At 42.7% G+C, this 20514-nt stretch overlaps 1 long non-coding RNA gene across 1 annotated transcript in view; it reads left to right on the plus strand.

Annotated features, from left to right (window-relative positions):
- The first annotated feature begins 5795 nt into the window (after positions 1-5795).
- The window catches only part of LOC310758930, a 33521-nt gene continuing 18802 nt past the window's right edge, over positions 5796-20514 (plus strand). The window contains exon 1 of the long non-coding RNA XR_014546106.1: positions 5796-6336. This is a non-coding gene — a long non-coding RNA (uncharacterized lncRNA). The remainder of the gene's footprint in view (positions 6337-20514) is intronic.

Consider the following 20514-nt stretch of genomic DNA (forward strand, 5'->3'; position numbering starts at 1 on the left):
TGGCATGTGGACCTCAAATGGTTGCCTAACGGGAATGATGCTTTGCTTGTGCTTCCTCCATTGGGAATATCGTAGTTCGGATTACTTCCTTTGATTCCTTTCAAGAGCATCATACTGATTGCTCAGAGCCACAAAGCAAAGTTGTTCAGCTTTTCTGGGGAATAACCTTGAATAGGACATGAATAGGATGCACACATATACCCTTGGCTATGCCCATGCTCAGAACAAAACCACAATGTACACAAAGTCTTGGGGCATGTGCAGAGTTCCAGCTGAATCAAGCAACAGGTGCACAAAGAAGGAGTGATAGCAAAAACTGTGGCTACGAATAGCTGGAAAGAATTTGTTATTGGGCTACTTCTGGATGTTTTGGAATTAATACAAACCACATTATAATTATGATAGTATTTGCTTATGGGGGAGTCTAAATGCAGCCTCCTAAATTTGTTAAGGCTATAGCAAGCAGAAGCCTAGGCAAACCCGAGACCAGATTTATTTATACTATAATATAAATAAATAAAAACTTATTGGTTCATTTATGATGGCAAGCCACAGCAAACAACACCTGGAAAAAATTATTTGGGACATGTAAAACATCTGTGGAACTAAAAGTAATGATGGCGCTTGACACAAGGCTGGATGCAAAGAGACTAAGAAATTTGGGGATGTGGCCATAGAGTGATAAAACCGTGGAAAAAAGCAAAGGTCAAGGAACCATCAATCTATCTATCTATCTAGTTACGTGGTCTCAGGGGCTGACATAATGATGAACAAGATGAAATGCAGCACCCTTGGGACCCCTCTCCCCCTCCCGCTTTGACATCTTTCCCATCAAGGTTTTGTACCTCTGTTTTAGCTACAGCCTCTCTGTGCTCCTTATGTATTTCACATCCACATTTGCAACGTACATGCTTTCCTTTGAAACTTACATTCTATGTGCTAGAATGCACTTATTATTATTATTATTATTATTATTATTATTATTATTATTAATTGAATTTATATACCGCCCTATACCCATAAGTCTCAGGGCAATTCGCAGAAAAAAATATAAAGCCTCAAAAAATTCAACAACCCAATAAACCCCAAAACCACATTTTAAAAGGGCATAGGATCCTCACAAGATTTAAAGTAAGACAATTAACAAACCTGGACAAGAGCCACTTATTGGAATATCTGACAGATGGACAGATGAATAAATAGGCAGGCACATTTGAACACCTATACTTGCTGAACTTATAAAATGTAATGATCCAAACTCTCTTTCTGCCCACTTATGCTCACAATCTTCTCCCAGGTCATCAATCACAACAGATTCCAAAACTTCAGGGCGGCGGGGGGGGGGCACCAGGTTGGGGAAAGGCCAAGGTAGCAACTTCCAGACAACTTATTCATTAAACATTTGTCCTTGTTGTTTGTTTGCAGCCAAAACAGCCCACTTCCTATTTCGGTAAACAGAAGCAACTTGCTCTTTTCCCCATGCTGTGTTTAGTGCATGCGATTTTGCTGATGGGGCGCCCGAGAAGAGTAATAAGGAGAGGGAACCGAAGCCTTGCCGCCAGCCACTACGGGGCAGCAAGCAACCGTGTGGCAACGAAGCTAGGGTTTATCAACATACCTTCCAACATTTTTACCTTTGGCTCTAGGTCATGAATATGTGCCTCAGAACACCAGAGGCAGAAACAACAGGGAGAAGGAGCGGTGGCGGCAGTGTTGCACCTCTCCTTCAGTACCACCAGCCCACAGTTCCACTCCCGGGTCAGGCCTGAGACAGGGCTGGAAGCAGTGGAGAGCCACCACCATTCTTCTCCTCCACTGGGCATGCAAGGGAGGTGAGGACAACCCCTGCAGGGAGAGCACCTTCACAGCTCTCCAGCCGCTGTTACAAGCCGCCGAAGGGAGGCCTGCAGTGGCAGCCATGGGGAGGTTCAGCCGGCCAGCTCATGCTCCACTCCAAGCTCGGCAGTGGCAGTGCTGGAAGGGGAAAGCGGGAAATTCCTGGATCCAAACAGAATCTGGAAATAGGTCTATGAATCTGAGAGTGTCCCTCTTAAAATGGGGCAGTTGGAGGGTATGCATCGGCAAAGCTGCAGGGTGGTTTTCTTCAGCCCCGGGTCCCCATATGTTGTTGGACTACCACTCCCATCTTGCCTGACCATCAGCTAAGCTGCCTGGGAATGATCTGTGGTCCAGCAATATCTGAAGACCCAAGGTTGAAGAGCACTCCTCTGGGGTGTGGATGACTTTTGCAAGCTCAGGGCTAGACTTCAGCCGCTGTGGTTCAGCGATAGTAGCAGCCCATCAGGACTTGGGGCCAATGCACTAAACCACAGGGAGGAGAGAGAGTTACTTTAGCTGTGGGACAATCAGCAGGCAAAGGAATCCCAAGATCCATTGCATAGCATATGGGAGGTGGGATTTTTGTGTGATATCTTGCCTAAGGGAGCCTCAGGGTTTACTAGATTATACTGGATATTTAGCTCCAATATTTTGCAGCTTGTGAGTATTCTCAAGGACATAACGGAATAATTGAGTGATTCACCATATTAGGTGAATGGCCTAGAAACAAATTATACATATTTAGTGATGTATCCAAAATATTTTTTTAAATGGTGGAGGGTGCTTTTTTTAATCGATTGCATATCCTTGTATTTATACATTCCATATTGCATCTATATGCTAACATTTTTATTTCCAATTTGGAAAGATGAGCTTCAGAGTTTTGCTCTCGCTTGCCAGCTCTGGGAAGATACTTAAGAGGGCCACTTAAACATTAAGCATATGTTGAAATCCATTACTCTCCGGCAAAGCACTAATGCACATGTTTAACTTTAAGCGTGTCTTAAATCCCCATTGACTTCCAATGTGCATTTTCTAAATTGGGGCTTTTAGGAAGTGGAAAGGGGCTTCTGAGTGATTGTGACCATCTCGATGTAGCTCCTAATGGACAGTTATAAGTGCTGGTGCACTAGAACGGATACATCAGAGTTTCAGAAATAAAGGATGTTACAGACATCAGCTGTCCATTCTATTAATTTCAGCAAAGATGTAATGCTATGGAAATGATGCCTATGCTAACTTTTATGGGAGTGGAGAGAGAGAGCGAGAGAGAGAGAAGACTCGTTTAGGTGTGCAGGATGAACACAAAAAGAAGCCATTGGGTCATGCACACAAGGCCCTCTTCAACATCGGGGCCCCAGAGGTGTCCTGGTTTTCGCTGGATGATGGACTTGGAGTATGTTTTCTGCCAAAAGCTTAAATGCTCAGATCAGTCCAGGGCATAAGCAGGAACAAGACTTGAAAGCAAACCAGGTACCTACGCAAGCGAAGATGCTGATCCAGCAAGTGAGACCCAAACATACTGGGCTGTTGTTATCAAGGAATGGGGTGGCGTGGCAAGTGGGATGTTTCTTTGGACTGAGCAAGCAAATGGGAACTTATTCGGGTGGGCTGGGCCTGAGCTGTCTGTTTACACTGGCCCCGGCATCTCACACCCTAAGCAATGGAGGAGGTAAAAGGTTACAGAGATCCTGCTCATACACCTGCCAGAAGGTCCAGCTGGTAGATTCAAAAGAACAGGTCCTTTTCTGCCGTGGCCCCGCATCTATGGAACTTCATCTCCCAAGATACACAGTTCGCCAGTAGCCGCCAACAGGGTTGCATGGGCAGGGCTGTATTGCTCTACTGTCTTCCCAACGCCACACATCCCCGCCAGTTACTAAGTAGGACAGAACAAAAAAATTTTTTTCCTTCCAGTAGCACGTTAAAGACCCATTCCCACCACCCTTCTGAGTAATACCCCTCCCCACCTTCTCACTATATAGAAGGATCTGGCAACTTCTGTTTCAGTGTATCTGAAGAAGTGTGCATGCACACGAAAGCTCATACCAAGAACTAACTTGGTCTTTAAGGTGCTACTGGAAGGAAAAAAATTTTTTTGTTTTGACTATGGCAGACCAACACGGCTACCTATCTGTAAGTAGGACAGCTGAAGGAGCAAGGCAGTGAGAAGGCTGGCATGGTGCAGCCGCAGCATCAGGAGCATCAAATTAGCTCTGATGTTGCACCTCTCTCGGTAAGGGGCAGTGACATGTGACTTTAGAAACACGGGAGAGTCAGGCAGCCTCACCAATGCACCCCTGGCCAGTTGCTACTGCAGACATTTATTTTTTCTTTATTAATTTATATACCACTCATATGCCAGAATGGCTTCTAAGTGGTTTACAACTGTAAAACCAATGATAAAACCCATGCATATTAGTCTTCTTTGCCTTGTTGTGGCAGGCTGTAAACACATTGTTCTTCAGGCTTGGCCATGTCCACAGAATGGAAGATGGCAGGATCTCCAAGGACGTGCTCTACGGGGAGCTGGCTTCAGGCGCCAGGCCCAGTGGCAGACCAACTCTGCAATACAAAGGTTTCTGCAGTTGTGACATGAAGGCTGGAAGCATCAGTCCTGCCATGTGGGAATCCCTTGCAGAGGACCGCACTGCCTGTCCTGCCTGTCCTGTTCAGGCAGTCAGGTTGTACATGAGGAGGAATGACCGCTGGGAGGAGCGCAGAGAGAAGAAACGCCATGGAGCATCTGCAACAGCACAACTGGATGCCTTCATCTGCCCCAGCTGCAACAAAACTTGTCTCTCCCGCATCGGTCTCTACAGCCACAGCAGGCACTGCAACCTCCCGACAGCTTGACCTCAACCCCAAAGGCACATTCCTCCATTGTCTCCCGAGACAGACAGATGCCAACCAGGCTTTTAGTTAGCACCCTCTATTATGCGGGTACAGCTTTCTGTGATATATTTAAGGGAATTAATGATACAGAATGATCTGCAACGTTTTTGCTGCTGTTTTTATGATAGTGGCGACGTTGCTTTATATTTTATATGGCCTTTAATCATTTTAAATGTTGCGAGTCACCAAAGGAAAACATTTGTATTTCAAACGGTGGCTAATTAAACTGGTGAAGTTTAAAATAAATTAAAAAGTTGTAGTTGGCAAACCGGCGTCAGAATTGGAATTCCGAGGCGATCTCCATAAATGTATTTTGGAGACAATGTCTTTTCAGAGAGTCCAAATGGCAGGGATTTCCGACAACAGAGTACTATAAGGGTAACAAGCTGTCACATTTCATCTGATGTTTTCTGCATAAGTGATTTTTTCCCATGTTGCCAATAATCACCCAGTTTGTGTGCAGCCATTCTATAAAGCTATTAGTAATCCATGCCCACCATGTGGGCACCCGACCAGCTAAACTCTTCTTCAGATGATTGTACGAAAAGGGGGGGGGGAGTGTTACATTTCTGTTAATGACTTCCTGCTTTAAAAGCAGCATTGTCTCTCCAGCAGAGGTGGTATTTTCCTTTTTTTAAAGGGTTTGAAAACCACTGCCTTAAGTTTACCTTTATCCTGGGATGCAGGAGAAACCCCGGTTAATCTTTTTTAAAGTCTTATTCACTTAATGGAAATGCTTAGGTGCATAATTACATTGAGCAGCTATTGCTATTCCAAAAAGGAGAAGAAAAAATAATAATCTAATGGTATTGTCTCTATAAGCGAATGAAGATTTCAGGAGGGGATGTTGGTGCGACCCCACGTGATCCAGAGAGGTTAATGCAGTTAAAGTTATTTCACAGTCCATTAAGGAGCTTACGGTGACCTCGTGACCTTTGAGCCAACAACACGGAATCCATTATCATCACAATGGAAGTGGCGGAGGGTTCGGCTGACTTGACAATGGGCCCGGGAAATCCCAAGTCAGTACTTAGGGTTTCCCCCACCCCCTTTCCTTTCCTTTCCGTTCCTTTTATTTAAAAAAATAAATAAAATAATAACCAGCCCATGCTCATTTCTTTCTGCTTCTTTGGTACTGCTATTAATATGCCTTCCTGTAATTTGTAACATTAACATTGCGAAAGGTACAGGAAAGGACACCGAAATGAAGATGTCAGAACTGCTGACTTAGTTCAGCGTATGATAATATGGGCTACATATGGAAATGGTCGAGAGATAACTAGAAAGATCGAGATGAAAACAGTAAAGAAACTCCATGGAAATGATGATAAATTATCGAAGCCTGAAAAATCTATTTCGGCACATTTTTATTTCTCTCTGTTTTTTAAAGCCCTGTGTTTAAACGCATTCTTGTCGACTGCATCCCAATGTGTGTGTACTTTACTTATGCAAATAGTATTTCTGTTGTATCTTTTGAGTTTTATCGATCAGCAGAATTCTGAATAGGATACCCTTGCAAGCTCAGTCATCTAACACAACCTATTGCTAACCTTTCTTAAAGATGGAGCTTTCTGAAACGTGCTGCCAATCAAACCGAAATTTGTAAGTTGGAAGAAACATTTTAATTAAGGAATTTTAAACATAACATTTCTCTCATGTTTTGTTTTAAAGGATAAACATAGCTATTTCTGCTTGCTTAGAAAATAAAATAACATTCAATTACCCTTTACTGCATGTTCAGTTGGTAACAATAAATCTGTTTGTTAATGCTAATAATAATGGTACTTTTTTTAAAAAAGGGATTTTCAATAAATGGTCATGAAATTTAATCATCCCAGTAAATTAAATGTAAACTTCTCAAAAATCAGTAAACACGGGGATCTTGAGTAAGCAGAAATATGAGAAAGGGGTGTTGATATAGGGGAAAATTATAATAAAGTTTTATAACAGCATTAAAAATTGTTTTGTAACTAATGTATAATAACGTATTTAATCACTTTAGTTACTGGGGAGCAAGCCTCACTGAACTCAGTCAGACGTATCTCTGAGTAGACATGTATAGGATTGCAGTATTGATCAACCATATAGGACATCAACACTGCAATGGTGCGCATATCTACTCAGAAGTAAACCCAGCTGAGTTCAATGGGTGTTACTCCCAGGTAGGTGTGTATAGGATTGCAAATCAAGGCTTGTATTAATCAAGCTGCATAGTAACTTTTTAAGATAAGACTGTTAGAAGGGATTGCACATGAATATTAACTACTTAATTTGCAGGAAAGTAGCATAATCTCCTATCTTGGTTCAAAAATACATAAATGGTTGGAAAAGTTGTTGTTTGCTACTGAAGTTTAAAAAAAAAGCCAATGATTGGGTAGCATTTTAAACACACATGGGTCATCAAACTTCTGATCTAGGAGAAAGCACTTCTGATCATGCAAGGCAGAGCATCCTATTTTTGTCAATCTTCATACCTCCTGTGACCCCCTCCTGTAACCCCCTCTTGAGGGTTGGTGGACTTCCCTGAACAGGACAGGATGTGGCACAGAGTACTGCAGGAGGCAGGCAGACATAGGGAAACTGGGTGCCCTGCATTGCACAGTATTGCCACTGGACCCTGAAGTTCAGTTGCAAGAATTCTCTGCGGAATGTTTATAGGAGGGCTCCAAACTCTGCACTGTGTTGTGCTGTGCCGTGTGCCCCTCACAATGGAAGCTTTTGCAAACAGAAGAGGCAAGCGGTTTTTGCAAAGTCCCCCTTTTGTCTGCAGCCCTGTGCACTGTCTTGTAGGGGAAGGGCGGTAGCTCAAGAGGTAGACTGGATCCATGTTGCATGCTGAAGGTTCAATCCCTTGTGTGGCGTTTGCCCATTCGTTTAGAGCCTGTCTGTACAGGGGAAAAGAAAGGGTTAACAATGTAGACCAATAGGAAAGCTGGAGGCGGAGCCTAGATGTGTATAAAAGGGCTTAGCTCGAGGTTTGTTTGAGTTGTTGGTGGGTAGTTGGTTGGTTGTAGTGGGTTGGCTGGTTGGGAAAGGCAACTGGAGAAGCAGTTGGCAGGCAGTTGGAAACAGAGAGACAGGGCAGTGGGTTCTTGAGTGAGGGGAGGTAGAAGAGATAGAGAGAGGAAAATAAGACTAAGAAAGTAAAGAGTAACAACATTTGGAATGCCGTAAAAGTTCGGTTGTGACTGAAATAAAATACCCTCTTCTTTATTAACTTGAGAATCTGACTGAGATTGAAGTGATTTTACCTGGCTGGTGGCAGTAGATTAGTGGTGTACGGGTCAATAGTCCATGAGACGACCGGGGGCTCTGTACGAATGCCACACCTTGCGTCTCCAGTGAGTTCTGAGAATGTTCACCGTTAGAAATCCTGGAGAGCGGCAGCCAGTCGGCGTAAACAACACTGAGCGAGACGGATCAGTGGTCTGACTCAGCAGCTTTCTATATTCCTCCAACACCACTACCAAAAGCCAAACCAACTGTCTGGACCAGGTCTTGGGGGCCATGGGGATCTGTCTCCCCGATGCACTGCTCACAGAAGCATCCACTGGATGTAAGAACTTTATGTAAGTGGAGGGGCACAACTGGATATAATCTGTTTGATTTGAAGGCAGAATCCCTAATACACAGAGGTCTAGCTGTGCATAAAAAAAACTATTGCCTGCACATGGGTCATCCATCAGGGCTATTTCCACAAGTGCAGGAGGGTGTAGCACAAGGAATAATTTTCTGTATTCAGCACCAAGCAAACAGGAGATTGAATCCAGGCAACTACCACATGCAATGCTATTCCTCCCTCCTCTAGAAGGGTTAAGCCACCATTTGGGAAGGAGGGGCAATGGTGGCTTATAGGTAATGTCTGAAGAGGGTCCACCCCTCTTCACCATTCTCATTAACCTCAAACATGGAAAGTGATCTCCTCAAGCAATGAACCTCCTGTATTTGCAGAGGATCGCTATACATTTTAAAGCCCTACGTATGGGGAGCCTCCACAAGACCCGAAGACTCTCCAGTCAGTCCACAAGGTCACCCTCCAACTCATGTCGCAAGAATGGTGATGAAGGGGCAGAGCAAGCACACTAACACCCTTTACATGCTAACTTAACCCTTGCAGATTAGAGGGGGCTCTGGTAATTAGGCAATAAAAATTGTCTACTCATTTATACCAGAGGTAGGGGACCTGTAGCCCTCCAGATGTTGGAGTCCAATTCCCATCAGCCCAGCCAGCACAACCAATGGTAAAGGATGCTGGGAGCTGTCATTCAAAACATCTAGTGAGCCACAGGTTCTCCAGCCCTGATTTTTACTTACATCTGTTTTATATACTTCAAAATATATCATTCAAACTACAGTCTGTGCTGGCTTCCCAGCTAGCATCAAATTTTACAGTTTGACTGGGGATGCACAAAACACATGTGTGAAAGCAGCTTAGCCCTAGCTGGCCTCCTCCCTACCAGAGGTATGTTCTGTGTTTTGTCATGTTTTCACCATGGATTGGTGCTCTATTTATTACACGTGTGGGGAACCTTTGCCCCCCCAGATGTTGCTGAACTACAACTCCCATCAGCCACAGCAAGCACAGCCAATTACCAAGGATAATGGAAGTTGTAGTTTATCAACATCTGGAAGGTCAAATTTCCCACACCTTATTTATTAGGTGATTCGTGGAACTTCTAATTGTGCATTTTATGTTTTTAAGTATATGATGTGTCTAAGTTATTAAATCATTTTGGCAAATGTATTTCTTATTCAACAAAAAATACGTGTGATAGGAGGCAGCATAGCTCCAGAGCAAGCTGTACATGCATCCTCTTGTGTGGAAATCTGTTTTACATAAATGTGTGGCTGAGAGATGTTGTCTTTTGTATGTGACAGAGTTGCTGTTTTCGAACAATATGTTTACGAGAAGGTTGAATCTGTGTTCCCTGGAATGAAAGTATCAAATGTAGCAAGGTTGCACATAGCATCCTTGAGTGATCTACGAGTTTTTTTAAAAAAAAAAAATATTAAAAGCTGTTCAAGCCTTGATTTTAAGATTTTTGTGACAGCAAAATTGCCACTGTCAACATAAAGGCAAAATATAAACCTGAAAGGAGCGGCAGGGGTGCGGTGGGAGACAACTCCACAGCAAGTCTCGGCTTTCAGTGGCCAAAAATAAACCAGTTCTTGGCTGAAAGACATAAGTGCTATTGTGAAATTGATATCCCTTCTTGGCTTATTCCCAGACAATATGTTGCCTTTCTGGGGGCTGATCAATATGATTGATGTGATGTGTGAAATTCAGGAGGGAGCTCCCCTTTAATCAAGCCCACTGTCCTCGACAGATAGGCAGCTGCGGACTAACATGTTCTTCAAACTGTCTCCTCCCCGCTGCCCAAACGGAGGGGAAAAGGAAGAGCAAACTGCAAAAAGGGAACATGAGATGGCAGCAAGCGCGCAGTGCATTGGAGAAATCTGTGCACACACACACACACACCCCACCGCTCCAAGTGTCATAAACAAGCCACAAAAGATGGTCATTTCAGGCTACTTCGAAGGGACGGTGATGAAGTTGTTCCTATCTGCTTAGCAACTCAGCTTGGGAATCTGGCTGCTTTCCGAGAGCTTCCGCCCTCTCTTTCTCTGTTATAATATTGATTTGCTACTGGTATCAAATTTTTTTGGCTTGCGCAAAGATGAAATAAGTCGAGCTAAAAATATCAGAGGAAGGTTGCAACACTTTACTCTTTTAGACATGATGCAATTATCTGTGCAAAGAATTTTAAGTACCAGCTCTCCCCGGCAAGAAAACATTCCTGGGTCGCGAGCCTATAGGTTTTCCCTACGCTTATACAACAGAAGAGGCGCTGCTTGTGTTGAACGGCAGCGCTTTTGAAAGGAAAGGGGAAAGATAGGGATTGTGTTCTTTCAAAACCAAGCAGCAATTAAATTGTTAATACTTTCCCCCTAGATGGTGTTACAAATTAAACCGATTACATTGAATCGATTAACATTACAGGAGGGCCTTCCTTTTTAATAATAATTTTTAAAAGGTTTCCCATGGTTGTTTCGGAGGTACGAACCTCATTTTGTTAACCTTTCCATGTGTTGCAAGATTCACCGATCACCACCTGGTGCCAGATTGCCGACTAATTATGTCATAAGCAATCTCCTAACCATGTGTAGTTAGCTCTGCCTGGAAAAGATAGAGCACCTTAAATGGCTGAATACTTTTCTCAGAGGAGCATTTTGAACCATCGACAGACAGCTAAAGAGAACAACGAAGAGAGCAAGGGCAGGTGAATAACAGTTGGCTCCTCAGATCCCTCGATGGAACGTGTTCTTTTCCCAAGATCTCAGACAGAAGCACCCATCAGGAATCTCAGCTAGAGTTCCAAAGGCAGAGCATCCATTGAGCCTGGTTTCAACAATGGAAAGGTGGCATACAAATAAAGCTATGTATGTATGTATGTACGTATGTATGTACGTATGTATGTATGTATTTATAAAATTCCCCCCAACCCTAGCCAGCATGGTCAATAGCCAGGAATGATGGGAGTTGTAATCCAACAATTTCTGGGGAGCCACATGTTTGCCATCTCTTCCCTGTAAGCACTAGCAGTTTCCTCAGAGGCAAGGACACCAAAAAGATAACAGGGGCTATGCATGGAAGTGAGAGCTGGACCATAAAGAAGGCTGATCGCTGAAGAATTGATGCTTTTGAATTATGGTGCTGGAGGAGACTCTTGAGAGTCCCATGGACTGCAAGAAGATCAAACCTATCCATTCTTAAGGAAATCAGCCCTGAGTGCTCACTGGAAGGACAGATCCTGAAGCTGAGACTCCAATACTTTGGCCACCTCATGAGAAGAGAAGACTCCCTGGAAAAGACCCTGATGTTGGGAAAGATGGAGGGCACAAGGAGAAGGGGACAACAGAGGACGAGATGGTTGGACAGTGTTCTTGAAACTACCAGCATGAGTTTGACCAAACTGTGGGAGGCAGTGGAAGACAGGAGTGCCTGGCGTGCTCTGGTCCATGGGGTCACGAAGAGTCGGACACGACTGAACGACTAAACAACTAAACAACAACAACAAGTAAACTCTCAGTTTACTCTGAACCTCTGCTGGTTGTAGGTATGACCCAACCTGAACTTTGCCTGTGGATTTCTCTTTGCTTCTTTTGGAGCTGTCCATGGTACTGCTTCCTTGCTGATCAGACTCTCAGTTGCTTCTTACTTCAACACCAGTGAGGGGTCAGTTTCCTTCACCAGACCTGATGGCAACCAGCTATGGCACTTGAAATTTTGCCCTCCAAGAGATTAGAACATCATGGGGGGTGCTCCAGAGGAACGACCCTCCCTCTACTCTAGCATATGTTGCCTGAGGCACTTTCCTCACTCTGTTTCGTACCCTCCTCACGTTCCATTTTGTTTATTCCTAGACCTTTCCCTACTGCTCATATTGGCTTCCAACTCTCCCATCTTATTCCCAACAGCCATTAATTGCATGCTGCCATTCATACCTACTCACAAATCCATAATAATTCCACCGAAATGTGTGTATGATACCAGTTCTTTAAAGACTTTTCAGAGGTCTTGACTCCTAAAGCAGATGGGCAATCAAACCTGGATAAAGAGGCTCGTTTCCTTCAATCAAAGGAGCAGAAATAATTAATTTCACTGAAAGCTGTGTTGTCCAATGGGCAAGAAAATTATTAACTTTCTTTTGCAGAGGTGAGCTACAACTTGCAACTGTTTTACTCCCAGAAACCATGCAGCCCAATGTGATAAGAGGAAGTATTACAAAGTAATTAAACATTTCAAATCAGAATCAGTTCAGCAAGCCACATATGGAATGAGTTGACACACCCACACTTACAGTGATTGTATACTAATAATAGTGGCACTGGTGGTTGTGTTAATGATCACTGTTTGAAAATAGCTGTGGAGGATGAGTATCCCATTAAATGCAGGTTCACTAAAGTCAAGCACAAGGATTTCACACGCTGAGAGGAGTTGGGCCACTTTGGCGTGTACTGCAGATAATGTCTAAAGCACAAAGGCTGCCAAAATCTTATTTGTCCTTCAGATGAAGTCCATATTGACTGTCTTAAAAAAAACCTACCCAGCAACCCACCCTCTTTGTATGAGCCATTATTTTCAAATTGTTTCCCAACTTATACTGCAGTTGAAAATTGGACAGCTCTTCAATGGTGGCTGCATTTCAATTGATTATCAATACAGTTTTTCAGAATTAAGAATATTGTTCTATTCTTTTCCTTGGCATCATGTTGACTTTGTGTGGTGGTCATTTCAATATTGCTGTACAATTTTGTGTTGGACTCTTTGGCATTAAGATAACACACGAGAGAATCAATTAGATTTATTATCTCCCCTCGAAGGGTACGGTAGGCGATAAGGCAAACTCTATACATAATGTAGGATTTATTTTCAAGGGCTTCTATGATTACATAGCTGCAGTTATCCAGGTGCAACTTGGAGTGTCACATACAGATGCCTGGAAGTTTCTGTTTAAAATACAACAAAACAGGACTGCATTATAAAGGGTTTCCATGGTGAGTTTGCATGGGCAATTTATACAGGGAAAGGACACCAAGAGGTGAGACTCTTCCAGATGGATGAAAAGGCCTTTGCCATAGATGGTCATCTTTGTATTGTTTTAAAATCTTTTTTCAGGATTTTTGTTTTGTTTTGTAAATCGCCTTGACCCACACAGAGAAGGCAATTTGTAAACTGATACATAAGTATTACAATAAAAATTCATTGTAACTCAGGAAGCTGTCTAGTACCATCAGACTGTAAGTCCATCTAGTTCAGTTTTGTCTACATCGGTAGCAATCTCACCAGAGTTTCAAGCTTTGCCTAAAAATGTCAAGGATTGAAACTCGAACCTTCTGCAATCAAAGCAGGTGTTCTACCACTGAGCTACAGTCCCTCGTAGCAGTCCCTCCTCCTTGTGGTAGAAGAGAAGCAAGATAATAGGAAAGGAACTATTTGTTTCAAGCAGAAACATCTCACATACTTGTGCCTCTGAGTTGCTTCTGACATGATAAAAGACTTTCCAAAGAGGGAGTCTGGATACTTCTACACTGAAATGTTATATGGAGTTTTACCACCCATGAGCTGTGCCCAACAGAATGCAGGGCTCCTTTTTGCCAAGTGGAAGCACACTTATAAGAATGAAAAGCTGTAAATGGATTTGCAGTCCATATCTAACTTGCTGGTGTCTGCTACTTGAGATGCCATTACTGGTTTTGGGTTGCTTCGTAAATGGCAGTTGATGCTTTTGCAGCACTGGATACAATTTTGTGCTTTCCCCTTATTAATTACTTATTTATTCAATTTCTGTACTCCCCTTCATTGTGAGGATCACAGGGCCATTTACAATATAAAGTGAACTAGGCTAGAAGTGCTCCTCAATATCAGCTTCTGCTGTATTCTCATAGCAAGGAGAACCTCCTCAGAGGTTTCCCAAACTTCTAACATTCCCAGTTACAGTGTTCCATCACTTTCCCTTCTGAGAGAATGCCCTACTTCTGTTTTCTTCTTCCTTTTATACTACTACTAGACATTCTTATTTGGAATAATTTCTGAATTTGGTTTAATGAGTGACTTCGGTTAGAACAAGCCTCAGTTCCCTGTGTTTGGGTGTAACATGGAACTGTGGTTTGCTCATGACATCGTCACAGCCATGTTTGACAGATATATTTCAGACCCAACTCTCTTATCACTAGGCTGCTCTGGCTATGGTTTTAGAACCCAAATTTGAAATAGTGAGTAAAATATGAAACTCATCGCTGATTACTCATCTGTGAATTAGATTATTTTGGAAGAAATAGATGCACAACATATGTAGCAGGGAACCAGCCTTCACAAGTCCCAGTTCTGTAAATGAAGCATCAGATATAATGAAAAGCTTGGTTGGAGACATATTTGTCTGTTAATTGTTGTTATAGTTAATATTTTTTAGAAACAGAAATGCTTTTAAAGATAAATACCTCTAATGCATCTATTGATTTCCTTTATTTAAACTATTAATAAACTGACTCAAACAGTCTCTTTTTTTAAAAAAGAGAAGGGAATAAAATAGGATGCAGGTACCCACAAAATGTTTTCTGTGTATTTCCAAGCGGTTTATGTATTAAAACTGGAATTAAAACTGATTGGCTGATAATGAGTGCAGATGCTGACCTTTGGAGAGATTTATTAGTCCTGCAAACGATGAACTGGGCTCCCTGCACCTTGTGACCTTGACAGAGATACAGAAATAACCTATGGTATATTTAACCCTTTCTGGGTGCTAAAAATAGATTCTGGGGGGAAAACACGAGCAAGTTTTTAAATAATAGAATTATCAATGAGTTAAATGTTACTGCTAGATCAAAAAGTAAGATTTTGGTGGGGAAAGAGAGTGCTATGATCAGCTGATTCTTCAGCACTATTTTGGAACCTTGCAGATTCCTTTTTTCTGCATGATATACAAGAGAGAGAGAAAAACTTGTGTGCGTGATACATTTTTGTAAACTCTAAACTATTCAGGTAGACCTATTATTTTTTCTGGAAGAAACATAGCCACCTTTTTGTGATTGTACTAAATTAAGATTTCTCTCCCACCTTACACCAAGAGTTTTTAATATATGAATTAGCTCATTAAAAAAAACAGTTAATGCCCCACCACAAGAATATTCTATGTCCCTGTTGTAATATTTTGTCATGATCACTTCTGAATCTAGTGGTACCTTGGTTGTTGAATCGGCTCCCAAACACCACACACCCAGAAGTAAGTGTTCCTGTTTGTGAAGCCGAACATTTTTTGGAAGCCGAACATTCTGACGTGGCTTCTGCAGCTTCCAATTGAGTACAGGAAGCTCCTGCAGCAAATTGGAAGCCATGCCTTGGTTTTCTAATGGTTCCAGGAGTCAAATGGACTCCCAGAATGGATTAAGCTCGACAACCAAGGTACCACTGTATTTGTAACATGAGACACTATCCTTTCCCTTGGGAATTCAATTTTCATGGAGGCCCCAGGTCACATTTCTTAAAATAAAATTCCAGGGTGTCATCAGTGCCTAGAAATTCAGTAGGGAACCCCGAATCAGTGATATCAATATATATATATAAAGAGAGAATTGCAAAGCATTGGCCAGGGTGGGGGAAGTTATTGACTGCCTCCGCTCTGGCAGGGTTGCACTTCCTGAGGGTTTCGTGGCAAACACAACTGCTGGCTGCAAACACCAACTCATCCTCCTCCGTGAGCTTGGCGGCGGCGGCGCTGGAGGGAGGAAACAGGACATTCTGGGATCATATCAGAAGCCAGGCGGTAATTCCAGTAAAACTGGGACACTTGAAGGGTATGCCCTCTTCCTAGAGGCCCGATCTATACATCCAGACAGATGAAGAGAACTAGGTGAGTAGAAGATGCAACTCCTTCTTGCTCCTTCCACTGCTCACTTGCTCAGCATCAGCAAGGAGCAGCAGCAACAGGGCTAGAAGGCGCCAGCTAATAGAAGTGGAGGGCCCTAGTGGGGCATGGCCTTGTCTATTGCCTGATGATGCTCACTACTGGCGCCAGTCCTCAGAAATTGCCTGCAGTGAGCTATTTTTAAGATCTGCAATCAGTGTATTTGACTCAGTGGCACTTACTTCGAAATGAACGTGCAAGTCTCTCATGTAAACATGCCCTGCCAAAGTAAACATAACCTATGCCAAAATCTTCTGGAATTGAACATTTGCATTTAGTGTTGGTTTAGCACCCATCCCATAGCCTAAAGTCTCTCTACCCAAGCTGACCAGGGTGGTCTCCACATTGGCATTAGAATTCCCAAGGCTTATTGTCTTGGATGACTTCAGTGATCATATCATGTTCATACCTGGCTGGAACAGTTCAGGTTTTCATAGCCATGGGCCTGTCCCAAATGATTTTTAATTTTTTTAACCCTTTACAAATGCTTTCAAATAAATAAATGAATGAATGAAATAGGACCTGTTCCCATATACTGGGCCTTGTTTGTTTTTCTGGATAGGGAAAAGATGTTCTGAGAGTGTTGGAAGTTGATATGTTTCCCCTTGTCCTGGACAGATCATTGCCTGGTCAGGTTTAGATTCTGAACTGCTGGGCTGGATATCATGTGAATGTTCCTTTATTTCCAAATGAAGCATACAAGTTCGGTCCATCCAGCTAAATCTATTCTGAGAATGCAACAACTGGTTACACGGGCATCTCATAGATAAGAGCAGGGTTGTTTTTGCTCTGCTTCGGGAAGCTCTGTGATCAAGACGGCAATCTGTTTTGTCTGTTGCCTCTGACAGTATCAGAGGGGACCTGGCTCGGCTAGATTGATTGGTACCTCCAGCTTAGCCATTTCCGTGCAGAATGGCTAGGTTTTTTGCCTAATGATGTTACATTTGTCCTGCAGATGATGTAGAGCATGCTACAGAGAATGAACAGCTCGGCTCTGATCGCTCCTTATTTGGCAAGCACTCACATTTCACACCAGCCCTCCCCAGCCCCATTAATATTATATATAGATACCCTTGTCACAGATTTACATTCGGTGATCCGAAATCAGGACGGAAAGGGTGAAATGTATGAGGGGGGTAGGGGTGAGGAGGTGAGCTGATTTATTATAGGGAATGTTGAAGAATAAAAAGAAAGTGATCAAATTTATATTAATGCTCTGACCTACATTCTCAAGCACTGTTTCTCTCTCTTTTTCCCCCAAACACAAACACACACACAATGCAGAACTAAAGCTTCCATAGCTATGCCTCCATATGATAGATTTCTTTAGAGTAGGGGTAGACAATGTGGGGGTCCCCAGATATCCAGTAATACTGTTCCCATCATTCCTGACCATTGACTATGGTGGCTGGGGCTGATGGGATTTGTAGTCCACAACACAACAAAGGCACCATGTTGGCTAACCCCTGTTTTAAGAATAAAATCTGCTGCTTTAGCTGTGCCATTTGTTCTTTCCAGTGTTAGCTTCTCCACAGCTTAATGAATGCTTTCTTATTTTCATCTCTTTCTCTTATTAAGGTTTGGAAATGGGGTCAGATCAAGATAAAAGCTAGCTGAACTCTCTCTGGCAGCACAAGAATGGGCCTTTTCTGTGGTGGCTCCCTGTTTGTGGAATGCTCTCCCCAAAAAGCGTCACCTGGTGCCTTCATTACATATCTTTAGGCACCAGGCCAAAAATACTCCTTTTCTCCCAGGCCTTTAGCTAATTAAACAATCTATGACCTTTTAATTGTGCTTGTGCTTGTGGGAGGTGGGTTATTGGTTTGTTGTTGTTTTCTGTTGTGTCTTTTGTGTTCTCATTTTGTATTTTTATTTTCTAAACTGCCTTGTGATCTTTCGATGGTGGTATACAAATTTAGTAAATAGTAGTAGTAGTAGTAGTAGTAGTAGTAATAATAATAATAATAATAATAATAATAATAATAATAATAATAATAATACATGGTACCTCGGGTTAAGTACTTAATTTGTTCCGGAGGTCCATTCTTAACCTGAAACTGTTCTTAACCTGAAGCACCACTTTAGCTAATGGGGCCTCCTGCTGCCACCGTGCCGCCGGAGCACAATTTCTGTTCTCATCCTGAAGCAAAGTTCTTAACCCGAGGTACTACTTCTGGGTTAGTGGAGTCTGTAACCTGAAGTGTATGTAACCCGAGGTACCACTGTAATAATAAAAACAATGGAATGTAAGTCCCCCAATACTACGGAAGTCATTAATAAATTGTCCCATTGATATCAATGCAACCTAGATTCAATAGCTTAGTCTGGATCCAATCCAAGTTTGGCACAAAATGCATTAATATTTTCAAATCGTCCTTGAGAATATTGCATCAAGTTCAATCATTGCTGGCAGGGTGGTAGTGTGCTTGGTAAAGAGGCATCTCTGCAGCCAATTCACACATTACAATTTTACTGCTAAGATATTTTGAGTGTACACTTTAAGAGGCATAGTATGATGGCACTAGCATGTATCATGCACACTGATACTTGGTGGCAAATCCAGATTTGCTATTGTGCAAAGTATTAATGACTCTCGGCCTTCTTTATATAGGCTATTACTCAGCATCCTTCCTTCCTTTTTCACCAGTTTGTTATAAACTCTCCAAGGTTATGGGCTGTACAAAGCTGTCATATCAATCTTAGAAGTGAACTGAATCAAAGTTTAAAATTTTGCCTGCATTCATCCGTGGTGAACATATGACGTAGGAAGCTGCCAGAATACTGACTGACTCAGGCCACTGATTCTGCTCCTGCCCCACACCACCACCAATTTCTGGACACTCAGAACTTGATAACTTGAGAGAAAGGCACTATTCACGTGCAAATTAGGACTCATAAACTGAAAATTAAAATAAAGATGCAATATTAAAGGTGCCTGTAGGATGGCTAACTCTATCAAAATAAGTAGGACTTCGGAGGACACATGTTTAGGATCTTAAGTAGTAATCTTCTAGTTTAATGTCAATATTTAGTGGCCTGACTACAGGCAGTGTTGGATGATATGGATTATTTGGTTGCATTTCAATACAGTTTTAGACCTAGTTATGGAACAGAAACAGCCTTGGTTGCTCTGTTGGTTGCATCAGGGAATACAGTAAGTAGAAGGACTACAACCCAGTGAGTTCTCCTAGACCTCTTAGCAGCATTTTCGGCCACCAATCATGGCATTTTCTTGGGCCAGTTATCTGGGCTGGGCTTAGGAGCCATGGTGATATACAGTGTCTCTGGTCCTTCCTGAGACATCATCATGAGAGAGCAGCCTTTCTCCACCCATTGACCATTGGTCTGTGGGGTGTTCAAATTCAATTCTGAAACTCATGCTATTTAATATCTAAATGGAGCTACTGGGAGGCATAATCTGGAAGCTTGGGCTGAAGTGCCATTGGTATGCAGACATTACTCAATTCTACCTCTGTTTCCCACCAACTCATCTCAGAGAGGCTCCTAAACCAGTGTTTGGAGGCCATTTTCAGATGTATGGGAAGGTGCAATCTGAAGCTTAATACAGAGGTGGGGATGTTGGACATGTTGCAAGTGGGGAAACTGGTAAACCCCAGAGAAAGGTGTTCAGCTTGTCCTTCATGAGGTTGCACTCACTCTGGAGGAACAAGTTTGCAGGTTGTAGGTACTGCTAGACTTATCGCTCACTGGGAAAGCTCAGATCATGACCAGGAGTGCCTTGTAGGAGCTTAGACTAGTACACCAACCGCAACCCTATGTAGAGAAGTCAGATCACAACTCAGTTGACCATGCACTGTCACATCCAGTGCATGCCTTTGGGAATGGCTCTGGTACAAAATGCAGTCACCCTGTTACAGTAGACTCTTGGGTTATGTTACTCTTGAGTAACGTAAACTTTGGGTTGCGAAAGTGGCAAACTCGGAAGTATTGTTTCCGGGTTTTGCCACTCGTGCATGTGCAGAAGTGCTCTATTGCGCCACGCATGCGCGCAGAAGTGACACCTCTGGATATGGATTCTTTGGGTGCGCACAGACCCTCGGAACAAATTAAATTTGTATCCAGAGGGTCCACTGTATTACTGGTAGGGACAAGGCAGCCATAACATGTAACACCCATTATGTATCAGTTGCACTGGTTGCAAGTGTGTTTCTGGGCCCAGATCAAAGTGCCTGGGACCAGGTTACCTAAAGGACCACTTGCACCCATATAATTGTACCCATATCTTGACATCTAGCTCAGAGAACCAGCTGTAACTCATGCCTGTAAAGGTGATTAGCCTGGTCAACATGCAAAA

Source organism: Podarcis filfolensis (genome assembly GCF_964270895.1).
Source record: "Podarcis filfolensis genome assembly, chromosome: 3".
In the NCBI taxonomy this organism is placed as follows: domain Eukaryota; kingdom Metazoa; phylum Chordata; class Lepidosauria; order Squamata; family Lacertidae; genus Podarcis; species Podarcis filfolensis.